The sequence below is a fragment of the Lissotriton helveticus genome, chromosome 7, assembly GCF_964261635.1.
Source record: "Lissotriton helveticus chromosome 7, aLisHel1.1, whole genome shotgun sequence".
Lineage (NCBI taxonomy): Eukaryota > Metazoa > Chordata > Amphibia > Caudata > Salamandridae > Lissotriton > Lissotriton helveticus.
This window is the reverse complement of record NC_136068.1, coordinates 1,350,789,585-1,350,804,793: the sequence shown is the minus strand read 5'-3', so window position 1 is coordinate 1,350,804,793 and position 15,209 is coordinate 1,350,789,585. Positions and strand designations below refer to the sequence as shown.

The following is a 15,209-nucleotide window of genomic DNA, read 5'->3' as shown; positions in this document are numbered from 1 at the left end:
GATACTAGCTGCAACATTTATATCCCCTAACAGGCTCTGGATAAGTACTAGAATTGCTTATTCTTGGCCAAGCCTGATTTGATATCCGACAAGAGGGCCTTCACCTTTTTATCCAGAAGTGTGCAGATCTCCTTGACAGTGTCAAATTCGATGCCAAGGAATGTCAGGACAGCAAATCAAAAGGGAGAGAGAGGACTAGGTAAGCTAGTCCGGGCCCCCTGATTATATGTAGAAATATCAATATAGGACTAGCTAAGTTGTGTTAGTGAGACTCAGGAGGTACATCTGCGGACAAACCATTAGGTTTGGTCATGAAGCCCTCACACACCAACCTAGTTGGTGTCATGCTTCATCATCGGGCCCACCACAGTGACACCGAATGTGTCCCGGGTGTGCTGCGACTCCAGATTACTGAGGAGCTGGTATGCTTGCTGAGTGTGCAGTGATAGTGAGAATGAAAGTGAAAGGTTAAAAGCTATACAGGTGGTCCCAGTTCCCGAGGGTGAAAGGTAAATTTTAATATCTGGGCCCCTGTTAGCAAGATAAAAAGGCTGTGGACGATGTGGAGTGTATTAAGAGCTCCTACGTCCTTGTGGTCTACATGTTTCAGCCAGGCCTTTTGATTAAAACTGGCTTTCCTCAGGACCAATGAGTATGTGTGGGTGACAATAAACTATATTAAGTGATAATGTGTGGAAAAAAGTGTCGCACTCGCTAAGGTGCTGTACGTGTAAGAGGGGGATTCCCTCTACTTTACTGTACATAGAACATAGAGACAATACAGACATACAAGGGAGAACCAGTGAGAATGGTATTAACCAAAACACAACATATGGCCGACTTCTAGTGCGCGTGAGCGACCTAGAGCGGCAGATAACGTGGCCATGAGCGTTTTACATGGCTGATGTGAAATATGGCGGTAAAGTTTTAAACGCAGTGGCGGTGGTGGGCTACACAGCGAAACAAGCATAGCGTGAGGTACAGGTAAGTATGGTACATAATTCCTCACACTTGCTACTTGCTGTTAAAGCCTCATGGGTCACTTGGCAGGGAGGGGAAGAAGACCCTAAACGTTGTAAAAGGTCAGAGTTAGGATGATACCTGTGGGGAGAAAATGCTGCTTACCCAGAGCGTCGTGTAGAGATCACTCGTTTACTCACGGTATTTCCGATCAGCGTGCTCCTGCGACCTATCGTCCTGCTCCAGTGTCCCGAGTGAACTCTGCATGGCTCAGGCATGGGTTTAAATAGTAGGTTCAATTGGTTGCACCTGGAAAAGGGGAGAGGGTGCGGTCGCGCTGGCTCTAAGTGCGCGTGTGCAAGGAGACAGTGGCACTCGCGTTGCGCATGCGCGGTGATCAGTTCCAGCGCATGCGTGTACTGCAGATCTCTACACATTAGCGCATGCGTGTGCAAGGAGGGTAAGCAGCATTTTCTCCCCACAGGTATCATCCTAACTCTGACCTTTTACAACGTTACCATTCTCACTGGTTCTCCCTTGTATGTCTGTATTGTCTCTATGTTCTATGTACAGTAAAGTAGAGGGAATCCCCCTCTTACACGTACAGCACCTTAGCGAGTGCGACACTTTTTTCCACACATTATCACTTAATATAGTTTATTGTCACCCACACATACTCATTGGTCCTGAGGAAAGCCAGTTTTAATCAAAAGGCCTGGCTGAAACATGTAGACCACAAGGACGTAGGAGCTCTTAATACACTCCACATCGTCCACAGCCTTTTTATCTTGCTAACAGGGGCCCAGATATTAAAATTTACCTTTCACCCTCGGGAACTGGGACCACCTGTATAGCTTTTAACCTTTCACTTTCATTCTCACTATCACTGCACACTCAGCAAGCATACCAGCTCCTCAGTAATCTGGAGTCGCAGCACACCCGGGACACATTCGGTGTCACTGTGGTGGGCCCGATGATGAAGCATGACACCAACTAGGTTGGTGTGTGAGGGCTTCATGACCAAACCTAATGGTTTGTCCGCAGATGTACCTCCTGAGTCTCACTAACACAACTTAGCTAGTCCTATATTGATATTTCTACAAGGAATGTCAGGACACATGAGGGGTCCTCGGTCTTTTCAGGAGAAAGTGGGTTCCCCAGCTGAAATGCATGTAGGGTCAGTTTGTAGTCTTCTGTGCCTGCCTTGTCGATGAAGAGGTACATTTCAAGATAGTGTATCATCCAGCCCTTTGCGTGTTCCCTGGAGATTGCCCACTCCTGGAAGCTGCTAATTGTTTCAATGGAGGTGTAAGAGCCTGAACAACCCATGGGCTTGCACTTGTCAAAGTAGTAACTACCCATCCGTTGGAATCGCAGGAAGAGGTAGCCAGAAGGCAGGCAGGCTCAATGTCTGCCTTGGCCAGGAGGACAACCCTGCAGCCGCGCTGCACAACATCAACAGGTTATAGAAAGAATTAAAGGTAACTGAGCAAACCTCGTTGTCAATCCACTCATTCACAGAGCTGCCCTTAAAGTAATACAGATGGTGAACGAGGCAGAATTTGTTGGCCTCCTACTTCTGTACAACCCCCAGCAGGGATAAAATTAAACCGGGCAACGAGGGGGGATGGGGGGGGGGACCCAAAGGAACTAGTCATGCGTCCCAACTGAATCTGTTTGCCCAGCTTCTTGTCCACCATTGAGGGACAATCTAGAAATGACTTAAAATTCTTTGAACCTCTGCTGACCCTTGGGCCTTTGTAGGAGATTGTGAAACCTTCAAGGAAACCTGTCGTCAGTAAATGACCGTATTCACAGTTGGGATAACTCTATAGCAATCAAAAGAGGGCCTGCAGTATGATGGGTGAAGGGCCTTTGGACAGCGGGGTAGTGATAAGAGTGTGCTAGGATTGGCAGTATTGTGAGGAAGAATGTAGAAGGGTAAGTTATACCCTGCGGGCCACTGAAGTGGTAATTGTTTGTGACCTTAACTGGACCCTTCTGTGCTATTTTACATGTTGTGGCTGGATGGGAAGCACCTCACTTTGTACTGTTCTTGACAAACTTGCATGCCATTTCCCAAGAACAGGCATCTGCACTGAATAGCCTGTGGTTGCCCTTTAATGATCATTTGAAGCAAAGTCTTTGGCCCTGCCCCTATCGGGGACCATGAAAGGGCTGCTTGAAAATACACTTGGGTGACTAGAAAAAGGATTTTGGGGGGCTTTTGTGCCGCTTTCGTAGAGTAGTCCTTCTGCGGGGATGACTTTTGCCATGTTATCCACAACTGGAAAACAACTGGACCTCTTTCTGATCTTACCCTAATTCAGGGCACATAGCCATCTTCGTTTGGAACTCCCTAACATTATAGAACTAGCCCAAACCCCTGGTTTTGATTTTGTTGTTATGTGTGGTCTGGATGTATTTGATGGCTGCTGGACATTGTTCTGGGGGCTTTTCCTTGATTGCTGCCAACAAGATGCAGAATGCTTCAAGTCAATTTTCGATCATTTTATGTGGGTCGGCTTGCCGCCTACCTTTGTTATCATCCTGATTAGCTCCTATGTGTCTCCGGAACAAACCATCCTGACTATGCACCAGGAGGATGAGAATGTCAATAAACTCATGCCACCAAATGCCTTCTTTTGCAGCAAGGGGTAACCTTCATGATAATGAGCAGCAGCCTGATACTATTGGGTAAATGGTTATCAAAGGGGTGCAGTAGTGTCTTGGCCCTCCACAGCCATCTAAACAAGGTTCTGGTTAGTAGGGAAGACTATGGAACTGGTTCTTTTGCAGCTGAGGGCTGAGTGGATGCAACAGGATTAGGGATGTGGTGAGCTGTCAGTATGATGGACAGGATGGATAAATACTCGAGGGTGGATGTTCGAGGATGTGCTGGTAGGGGAGGGTCGGACATTGAGCTGTTCTCCAGTGTAGTTTGGATGGCTGTTTCTAGGGCCCTTTTAGCTAAATGTTGGGAAAGTGTAGGGAGAAAAATCGCTTGTGCAATCCAAAACCCACCCCACCTGTGTGAAGTTCGAAGCCCTATATACACATGCTGTGGTTACAGATCTTGGCTTGTTTCTTCCACTAAAGACTTGGCCTCTACCTTGATGCCTATCATTGCCTCCATAATCTTACCCAGCTTGCTTTCATTGTCCTGGATTGTCATTTCGTTGGTAGGGTAGATTGTTCTCCTACTCGAGGTGGGGGGAGGATGTCCAATGATCCAGTTTTGGCATTTGCTGCATATCCAGCTCGAGGTCATGTTACAACCCCCTTCCCCAATCCCTATGTCCTATGGGCATTTATGCTTTTGGTGGCACCTGGTTTGTCTGGAGCGGCTGAAGAATTCCTGATCTGTGCCCTCCTGGCCTGCTACTGCACTCTCGCTGTCTTGTGCCTTCATAATACCCATTGCCCAGTCCAGGCCTTTCACTCATGCCATCTCTATGAAGGACATCCAGGCCTCTGTTTGGGATATGCTGGGTTTTTGTTCATCCACAGATGTCATCTGTGAGAAGCTTGACTGGCCATGTTTCCACCTACAGAATAGTACAAACAAAAGTGCCCGAAAACCTGAGGGTAACCGATCTCTGGTCATCCAAGGAGGGATGAGAATAACAATAGGTAGGTGATGCTCAAGCTCAACTCGAATGAAGTTACAATACCCTTTGTCCCCATTAAAAACAGACAAACCCACCCGCTTTGGTTAACTCACTCCTCCTGCCCCCCTAAAGCACCTGACCATGACTGAGCTGGGATGCTGCCCCTCCCTGCCTGAAAGCCGGTGCGTCTCACCCCATATAACTTACATTCGGTGCAGTGTCTCATGGGCCGACATTGCGCAATGGACCCTGCTGTGCCATGGTTGTTTTGCACAGACGTGGGTCTGAAAAGAAGGTAAAGATCAGAAAATGCAGTCCTCCTTGCTCCTCCTAACCTCATTGCCTTGTGCCTCTGCAATACGTAGGAAATATTCACTAAGAGAATACTTAAGCATCCACCTTTTGCAAAAGAGCTGAACATCTGCTCACTGCAATTGTTAAAACATAAATGACATCATGACAATGGCCAGATGGAGAAAGTGTGGCCTTGGGGGACCTATAACCGGTAAGGCCTTTCTAACCTTTCAGAATGCTCAGGATGTGGGCCCGGGCCATTTTCTGAATTATGCTAAATTAGCTAGTTGGTGAGGGAAATCAGGACTGGTTTTTCCCACTGCCCCCGCTCCCACCTAGACCCTTATGGCTGTATTTGCTTTTGGGCTTGGAGCAGAAACCTAACCATTGAAATTTGGGGTTCAAACCGTTATTCTTCAAAGTGCTCACAGCCCATTATTTCCTATGCCGATGACACCCAGGTCCTCCTCTCAATGCGCGACAAGTCCTCCACAAACAGGTCCAACTTCACCAAATGCATGATTTGCGTAACAAAATGGATGAAAACTGCCTTAAACTCAACTCAGACTAGACGGAGGTGCTGACCTTCGGGAACAAGAACTCCCCCTGAGGCTCCACCTGGGAGTCCAGCACCAATACCCACTAACCAAACTTGGGAATCTACTTAGACAGCAAATTCAACATGGCCTCAAAGGGAAACGCAGTCAGCTCCTCCTGCATCTTCATTTATTTATTATTTATTTTTAAAGTTTTCTATAGCGCGAACCAGACCCACGGTAGGGTAACAGAGCGCTTTACAAGGTGAGCAAGGAATGAATAGCACATTTGGTACCAACAAAGCAGTCAAAACAATGCATACAAGTAACATCAAAAACATAATAAAGTTAGGGGGGAAAAGGTAGAGTAGAGAACAGTTTTGCGAGAGAGGAGTCAATTCGAGCTTGAGCAAGTCATATCTTCGAGAGATCATAGGAAGAAGAGTATAGATGAGTTATAAGTTGAAGCTGGCGTGGTGTTTATGCGGAATTTAAGGGAGGAGTTTGCTCATCAGGAATGATTTTGCTTCCTTTTTGAAGAGTGGCGTCAAGGCGATTTTTCTGATGAATGGCAGAAGCGAGTTCCACATTCTTTTCCGCCGCTCCAGAAAATGCTCTGTTGGAGGTTTTAGTCTTGTTGAACCTTACGGGTTTCAGGAGTAGATTATCTGTGCTCCTAAAGTGTCTGTTTCCTCGAGATAGTGTAAGTTTTTGGGCTAGGAACTGCGGGTGTTGTGGTGTAGCGCCTAGTGTGTAATGCAAGCAATCTTTAGGTGAATACGAGCTTCATACAGTAGCCAGTTGAGTGCCTTCAGGTGTGGCGATATGTGGTAAAATTTCCTCGATCCTGTAATGAGTCTTGCTGCGGCGTTAAGACAGGCTTTTAGAGGTGCAGTAGAGATTTTGGGAAGCCCTGAGAGGGTGGAGCAACCGGACTCACTTTGTACTCTTCAGGTGCCGGATCCAGTAGTGGGCTCACAGGAGCTTTGCGACAACATATCAGAGTTCTTCTATAAGAAGATTGATGATATCTATACGGCTTTGGAAATGCAAAGAACTAATATGGATGATTCCTCTCTTCAAATCTTGAAGAGTTTGGAAGCCTGGTCTAGTGACCATGTTAACACCTTAACTGACTTTCCGCCCCTTACTTTGGATAAACTTGATAATCTTCTTGATAGGATCAAATCTTCATCCCCTCTGGATCCATGTCCTCTGAAAATCTTGAAGGATTGCAGAGCTACTCTGTTGCCACCTTTGCTAGAGGTGATGAATGGATCTATCACCCAAGGCATCTTCCCTTTATCGTGGAAGAGGGCGATAGTTAAGCCATTACTCAAGAAGCCCACGCTGGACCCGGAACAGCTGAAAAATTTTAGACCTATTTCGCTGTTACCCGCTCCCGCAAAAATACTTGAGTCTCACCTTAATTGTCATCTCTCTACATTTCTTGACTCATCTGGGTATCTTGATGGATCCCAACATGGCTTTCGCAAAGTCCATAGTACGGAGTCTGCGTTGACCATGGTGGTCAATAACATCCGTATGAAGGTAGATGCCGGACACACTACGGTATTGGTCCTTCTGGACCTCACCGCAGCATTTGATACCCTGTCTCCTTCCATCTTAACATCTCGGTTGAGGGAGGCAGGGATCTCAGGTGTGGCTCTTAACCTTCTGCACTCTTTTTTACAACATAGAGAGCAGAGAGTCAAGCTCGGCGAATTTCTATCCCCTGTTAAATCCTTGCAATGTGGGGTGCCCCAAGGGTCGGCCTTGAGTCCGACCCTATTCAACATTTATGTTGCACCCCTTGCGAGGCTAGTAAAATCTCAGGGGATGGAAGTGGTGTCATACGCCGATGACACTCAAATTATGTTGTCATTAGCCCACTCAGTATCTACATCCGCCGCCAACTTCAGAATCTGTATGCAGACAGTTTCTGACTGGATGCTTCAGAATTCTCTGAAGTTGAACGGCGATAAAACCGAGATCCTGGTCTTTGGCAAGGACCAGGATATCTGGTCTACTGAGTGGTGGCCGTCTGCGCTGGGAACCTGTCCTTCTCCCTCCCAGTCAGCCAGAAATCTCGGCGTTATTTTTGACACCTCGCTGTCTATGACTCTACAGGTTAATCGCACGGTCGCTACCTGCTGGGGAGTTATAAAAGTACTCAGAAGAATTCTTTATTATCTCTCTCTCTCAGCACGGAAGCAGATAGTAGTGGCACTGGTGGGCTCGAGGTTGGATTACTGCAATGTACTTTATGCAGATGCCAACAAGGGGCTCACCCAGCGGCTACAAATTGTACAAAATGCCGCGGCCCGTTTTGTCCTAGCACTCCCCAATACTTCTTCTGCCACTATGGCCAGAAAGACTCTTCACTGGCTTCCTATTCAACTGAGGATTTCCTTTAAAATTATTTGCTTAGCTTATAGAGCTCTGTCAGAAAGATCTACTCACCCTTTAAGCGCCTTGCTTACTCCCTACCAGCCGGGGAGAGCGCTTAGATCTGCTGAGTTGAACCTGTTGGTCGTCCCTCGAGCCAAAAGAGCACGATGGGGAGATAGGGCATTCTCAATTGTTGCACCAAAGCTGTGGAACTCTCTCCCCCTTAATATTAAGACACAGTCCTCTCTCTCCTCTTTTAAAAAGGCCCTTAAAACCTGGTATTTCATCAAGGCCTACCCGCAATAGTTGTATAACTGTATAGTGGTACTTTTAACAGCTGTTACTATTTGGTTATGCGCCTTGACGCCCATTGGGCTTAGTTGTGCCATATAAATTGCTTTTAATAATAATAATAATACTCCAGCCTTGAAATGACTAAGGCCTGAACTGCAGTTTTGAGGCCAGGGATCTCGATAAATAACTTCATTTTTCTGAGATAGCTGAGGTGAAAGCGGGCATTTTTAGCCATCAAGTTAATGTGAGCTTGCATGTTCCGGTTCTTATCCAGTGTGATTCCAAGTGATATTGTGGAGTCCACCAACGTTGACGTTGGCTAGCAATTCAGATCAGCAGTGATCATTTTGGTCCATTCCTTTATTTCTTGTGAGTTATTGGGGGGGGGGGAGGGGGAGATTAAAAGAAATTCAGTTTTTTGTCAGTTTTGCTTGAGGAAGTTGGTCGTTAGCCATTGTATGTTTTTTCAAGAGCTAGATTCATTAGCTTTATCTCTTCAATGGAGCTGATTTTAATGTAAAGTTGGGTGTTGTCAGCGTACATGTGGTAGGAGATGTTTGCCTGCTGTAGTAGTATGTGAGCAAAATGTCCTAGGCCATCTAATGTATAGGCAAACAATTAATCTAACCCAATAGTGAAAGGAACATTCAAGAGATAAAATTATACATAAAACATATTTTTAATTAACATAGTAAAAATCATATAGAACCTGAACAAAAGGCTAGGAACCGCCATTTATCCGGTGAAGGGTTACATAGACGTCAGGTTGGTTTATTCGACATGTATGAGTCGACCTGTATTAGGTATACTAGACCAAACACGTAAATATAAAAAATAAAAAACGTCATGCAATGTTGCATTGGGGGATAAAGTAAATAAAAACATTTCTTCTTACCTGCATGTTCATAATATACAAAAATATATCTGATATTTGTTCCTTTCTTATATATATATTTCCAGATAATCAACTGTGACTCCTGAGGAAGGCGTTTTCTGCCGAAACGCGCGTCTAGTGTTCATTCTTTCTTGTACTTTAGGCACCTTTTATGATTTAGGGTGTCCTTTTTATTGAATTGGGTACAATTCTCGTTTATTTTATAATTGCTATGTATTAAATGTACTTGTTCTGACTATTACATTATGAACTTTGGTTGACTTTATCATACAGCCTGATTTATGTTCAGGTTCTATATGATTTTTACTATGTTAATTAAAAATATGTTTTATGTATAATTTTATCTCTTGAATGTTCTTTTCACTATTGGGTTAGATTAATTGTTTGCCTATACATTAGATGGCCTAGGACATTTTGCTCACATACTTCATTCACCCTGCCCTAGGAGTCTGTTTTTACTACTACCCAGGGGGTCCTTGTTTTTCTCATCTGCCTGCTGTAGTAGATCAGTCAGTTGTTCGATATATAAGTTGAATAGTGTGAATGATAGGGTAGAGCCTTGTGGTACTCCTAGTAAGTTAGGTGAGGATAGAGAAAGAATCTTGTCGGTCATGAATGATTGTGTTCTATTTTCCATAAAGGATTTGAACCATAGAAGGACTGTGCCAGAAAAGCCCATCCTGTCTTCTAGTCTTCTTAAAAGTTTGTCGTGGTTGACCTTATCGAACTCTGATGAGAGGTCGAGCAGGACTAGTAGGCATGTTTCATTGCGGTCAAGAACTAAGAGGCCGTTGTCTACTATATGTAGGATGGCTGTTTCAGTGCTATGACCAGGTCTGAAACCCGATTGGTGGATGTTCAATAAATTGAAGTTTGTGATGTGTAGTAGATTCAGTTGTTGCTGAACACTTTTTTCCAAGACCTTTGCTAGCATGGGAATGTTGGTTATTTGTCGGAAGTTGTTGGGGTCGGAGGTGCTAGCTGTTGGCTTTTTTAGGATAGGAGTTTGGTAGTTGCTAGAATTTTGGTGATATCATTGATATCGTAACATTTGAAGGTAGACCAGTGAAAATTATTTTTGGGTAGAGATCGCTTATGTGGTAGTGGCTTGACTGATCTTTGGGGTGACTCAATTGATTGCTGCCCTATTGAGTTCAAGTTGGAGGGGATTCGTTTTTGCTGTGAAGATTGTGGAAAATGTGTCACTACTTAGCTGTGAGGTTGATGTTAAGAGTGAAGATTTGGCCAATTTGTTCGATTGTTGATTCAGAATTTCGAAGAGTTTTTTTGGTCTATTTTTAGCATTCTCTAGTTCTGATTTGAAAAAGTCTTTTTTTGATTTTAGCAATACTTTTATTGTATGATTTTCTTGCTTTTCGGAGTAGTTTCAGCTGGGGGGGGGTGGGGGCGGGGGTGGTGTTGCCTCCATTTCCGGTCAGTTGATCTGAGTTTGCGTCTCTCATCATTCAGGGCTTCGCTGAACCCTGGGTTTTTATCTTTGTCAGGAATTCTTTTGAGTTTTGGCGGTGTGGCTTGGTCAAATATTTTGGTCATCGTGGAGTTATAGTGAACAGTGAGGGCAGTGACGTCTCCTATGTTGTTGGGGGGGATAAGAGCCTTCTCACAATGGGAGGCAAGCTTGTTCCAGTTGATGTTCTTTGTGTCTCTTATCCATTGTTTAGGTTTAATTTGTTGTGGGAGGGTTATCTTGTTACAGGATGGGATTTGGAAGGTGATAATGTGATGGTCTGACCAGTCACAGGGGGTAATTGAGATCGATTCAATAGTATTTTGTTTAGAAATGATCCAGTCGAGAGTGGCACCTTTTGAGTGAGTGGGCTCTGAGAGAGCTTGGATCAGGGAGTGGTCAGCAAGGAAGGTTTTAAGGGCGTTGACCTGCTTGTCCAGTGTGTTCTCCCAGTGGCGATTGAAATCACCTACGAATGTGTAATTCGAGTGAGGGGAAGAGTTTGCAGTGATGATTTCCGTGAGTTGTTCTGTAAAAAATATGTTTTGTCCTGGAGGATGTTAGCATATATGTAACTTAAGGGAGTGGTTGCTTGATGAATTTACAGAGATCCCAAGGTATTCACAGGAGTCCAGCGGTTCCGAGTGAAATGTTGAGATGGTGAAGTCAGATCGATGAATGCAGGCTAAGCCTCCGCCTATTTTGTGAGGTATGTCTAATCTAATGATGTTGAAGTCTGGGGGGACCAGAAGGTCTAGGCATGGTGAAGATGATTCCTTGAACCATGTTTCAGTGAGGATAATTATATCCCTTTTCATGCTAAGGCTGAGGTCAGCAATGTCAGAGGCGTTTTTAGGGGCTGAGCGGCAATTTAGTAGAAGGCAAGAGATCTGGTTTGAGGGATTCTTTAGACTCGGCTCCTGATTATCTTGGTTTGGGGTTAAAGAGTGAAGATTATTCCGGTTTATTCCTCTATGGATTGGATGTGATGTTCTGCATGGGTTGATTGAGACTGGGCAATAGCGTATTCCTCTTTGTCTAAGACATGGTCGGATGGAGCTTCATACAGCCGTAACAGAGTTTGCATTTCCTGGTCCGTAATGGAATTGGAGAGATTGCGCGAGCACAAGTATCGATTGTTTAGAGGCAGGGGGATAGTTTTTGTCACGTTGTCGCCTGTCTTTAGCGTGTTTTGAAGATGCTTAAGTTTAGTAAGTGATTTTTCAGCAAGTTGTAAGATGGTTTTGATTTCTACGATAACGTTTTGAAGATTCCTAGAGGTGAGGTATGAGGTCTTGAAAGAGTCTTGTTCAGTCTGCTGATGATGTGGGGCAGACAGGATATAGGGTGTTGAGGGAGTAATATTGATGTTGATTCTCATGGTAGTTCTAGTTGAGGATGATAGTGCAATGCGTACTAAGGAGGGCGAGTTGTTAATCTTTCTTTCACTGGAACTGGGTGCTCGACGGGGTCGATTTTCTTCAGGAGACGGAAGGGTGGTGGGGGTAGTAGTAGTAGGGTCCCTAAAAGTGCTGCGAGAGTTGGATGAGGATATCGGTGTATAAGGAGAGAGTGCTGTTACATCTTTCATTGGTTCTAGGTGAAGGATGTGGTTGATTTTCTTCCAGAGAAGAATGGGCAGTGGGGGTAGTAGTAGGGTCCCTAGACGTGCTGCGTAATGTTGAAGTTGCTGAGGGTGTCAGTGCAGTACATGATAAGGAGATGGAGTTGTTGCTTCTATGATCAGTTCTGGGTGATAGAAGGGGTCGATCTTCTTCCAGAGCGGAAGGGGTGGAGGGGGTAGTGTTAAGGTCCAGAGAAGTGCTGCTTGCGGTAGATGGATGTGTCAGTGCAGTGTGTGGAAAGGAGGGAAAGTTGGCGTTGCTTCTTTCCGCTAATCTATGTGAAGGAAGGGGTTGCAGAGAGGTGCTGCGTGAAGTAGAAGAGGGTGTCAATGCAATGTGTGCTGAGGACGGAGAGTTAGTAGTGTCTCTATCCTCAGGTCTGGGTGAAGAGGGTGGTCGTTGATCTTCAGTAGAGGGAGGGGTGGTGGAGGTAGTAAGAACCTGAGAGGGTGTGAGTGTGCTGAGAGTGTGGGTTTAAGGGTGGAGAAGTATTTGTCGAAAAGTTCTAGGTCCTTGTTAGCTGCTTGAATAAGCACAGTGCCATTTTTGGAGGACGTTATATTCAATGTAGCTCTGAGGTTCTGCGTGGGACTCGTTGTAATCCTAGTTCCATAGGGAATGTTTTTATGGTCACTCGGAAAAATCTTCACAATGGATCCCCAAGATCCATTGTGAAGTGACCTCAGCCCTTGACATAACAAACTAGACTAGACAAAGCTCTCTATGCCTGAATCTCCAACCACCTCCTCTACCAACTTCAGACCATCCAGAACATGACAGCTAGACTCGTCCTAGACCTCATGTCGCACACCTCCTTCCACACCTCCGAGAACTTCACTGGTTGCCAATACATAAACGTTGCCAATTTTTCGTCCTCTCGTATGCATACAAGGCACTTTACCAAACACATGACCAGCATACCTCAACTGTCGCCTTCACTTCCAACAACTCACCAGATACCAACGCTCAGCCTTACTCTCTCTCTCTCATCCCCCATGTATCCGCAAAAGCAGAACAGGCGGTCTAGCCTTCTCCTACATCACACCCAAACCATGGAACAACAATCCTCTACACCAGTGGTTCCCAAACTTTTGACTCCTGAGGACCCTCAATGAATCACTACTGGAAGCCGGGGACCCCCAAGCAATTTTTACAATTTAAATTTCTTTTTAAAAACGCCTTTTGAAGCAGAGGCAATTTCAAGAGGGAGACTGCCTGAATTTGGTCTATTGGCATGGACATGTATACATACAGCAGTGTATTATTTAGTGGTACAAGTCTCCTGCTCTCAGCCATAGCAGCACTTCTACATTCTCATTCCAGAGCCTTGGAGTGGTGACCCTTTCTTACAGCAACAGGTTGAATGATTGTGAATTATTAGCATTTTTACCTATTCACAGTTTAAGAAGGTCTAAAATATTATGCAAGTATGAAGCATTTTATAATAAAGACATGTGCCAAGGAGCAACGAATATTGTGAACATTCTAACAAGATAGTGCACAAAGCGATGAGTCCAGTGTACAAAGCAAATTCAAGGTCTATATTAGGAGTTCATCATGGAAGTGCAAGAGATGGCAGGAAGGTATCTGCACAGGAGGCATATTGTTTCAGCGAGATCATGGAACAAGGCTATGCCACTTACCATAAACTCCAGTTAGACATAATCTTTAGTCACAGACAGCAGAACAACATTTTACCACCAAGGGGTGAGCTGTGCATTTAAGGCATATTTCAGAAAGGCCCACTGCCCCGTCCCTTGCCAACAACAAACTGCAAAGGCTACACAGAATAAGAGCTTGATATGTCTGAATATGAAAGCTTGACAGCACACATAATTCATCCAAGGACTTGTGGAAAGTGAGCAATCAGACAGCAGCACGAAAATCCTACTGCTGATCCTGGCTGCATCTATTTTTACCTGCCTGCCAAGTAACGGTAACCTATACACATGTGCCTTTCAACGTTTTATTGCTTTTATTGTATTGCCTTATTTTCATTGTTGTGTCTGTGACTGCTGTTGTCTGTCTCCCCCCGCTGCCTGTACGTGGTCAGTGCCCCTTTTTCTTCCCTCCATTCCGCTCGCTGTCCCCGTGCTCTTTCTGCCCGGTCTTTCCTTCTGTACCCCTCGCTGCCCTGTGTCTCTACCTGGTTTTCCCTTCTGTTCCCCTCGCTGCCCATTCTGCTTTCTGTTCTTAGCTGCTCCTATATTTCTGTATTCTGTAATTTGCCTCTGTGCCACTCGTTTTTTGTGCCCGTCTGCCCTCTGTGCCACTCGTTTTTCCATCGTTTTTGTGCCCCTTTTGCCTTCTTTTCCTCTCGTTTTTCCCTAGTTATTTGTGCCTTTTTGCCCTCTGCGCCACTCGTTTTTCCCTCGTTTTTTGTGGCTTTCTGCCCTCTGTTCCACTCAATTTTTGTGCCTTTCTGCCGTCTGTTCCACTCGTTTTTCCCTCGTTTTTTGTGCCTTTCTGCCCTCTGTTCCACTTGTTTTTCCCTCGTTTTTTGTGCCTTTCTACCCTCTGTTCCACTCATTTTTCCCTCGTTTTTTGTGCCTTTCTGCCCTCTGTTCCACTCGTTTTTCCCTCGTTTTTTGTGCCCTTCTGCCATCTGTTCCACTTGTTTTTTGTGCTTTTCTGCCCTCTGTTCCACTCCTTTTTCCCCTCGTTTTTTGTGCCCTTCGGCCCTCTGTTCCACTCGTTTTTTTGTGCCCTTCTGCCTTCTGTTCCACTCGTTTTTCCCTCGTTTTTTGTGCCCTTCAGCCCTCTGTTCCACTCGTTTTTTTGTGCCCTTTTGCCTTCTGTTCCACTCATTTCCCCAGCCGCTGGGCTCCCTGCGGCCCCCCTGACTGCCCACTGCCCATTCGCTGCCCCCGCCTCCCGATTGTATTGTTGTGGTCTCACCGCCCTTGCGCCAACATTCACAGCTCTTGTGTGCTGTGAGGACGCATGGGCGTTTCATTTTTCACTACGACAGGCAGGACCCCCTGGGAATGTCTCACGGACCCCTGGGGGTCCGCGGACCACAGTTTGGGAAACGCTACTCTACACATCAGAGCCTCCTCTTTGCTTCTTGAATAGCAAGGCACATAATTACATGCGCTCCCAGCCTTTTTTTTCTTTTTTGCAATGCCAGCACTA

The 15,209-nt window shown here is 45.3% G+C and overlaps 1 protein-coding gene across 2 annotated transcripts in view; it reads left to right on the top strand.

Moving 5' to 3' along the window:
• The window catches only part of OGFOD3 (2-oxoglutarate and iron dependent oxygenase domain containing 3), a 1,262,510-nt gene that overhangs the window by 605,337 nt on the left and 641,964 nt on the right, over positions 1–15,209 (top strand). The window lies entirely within an intron of this gene.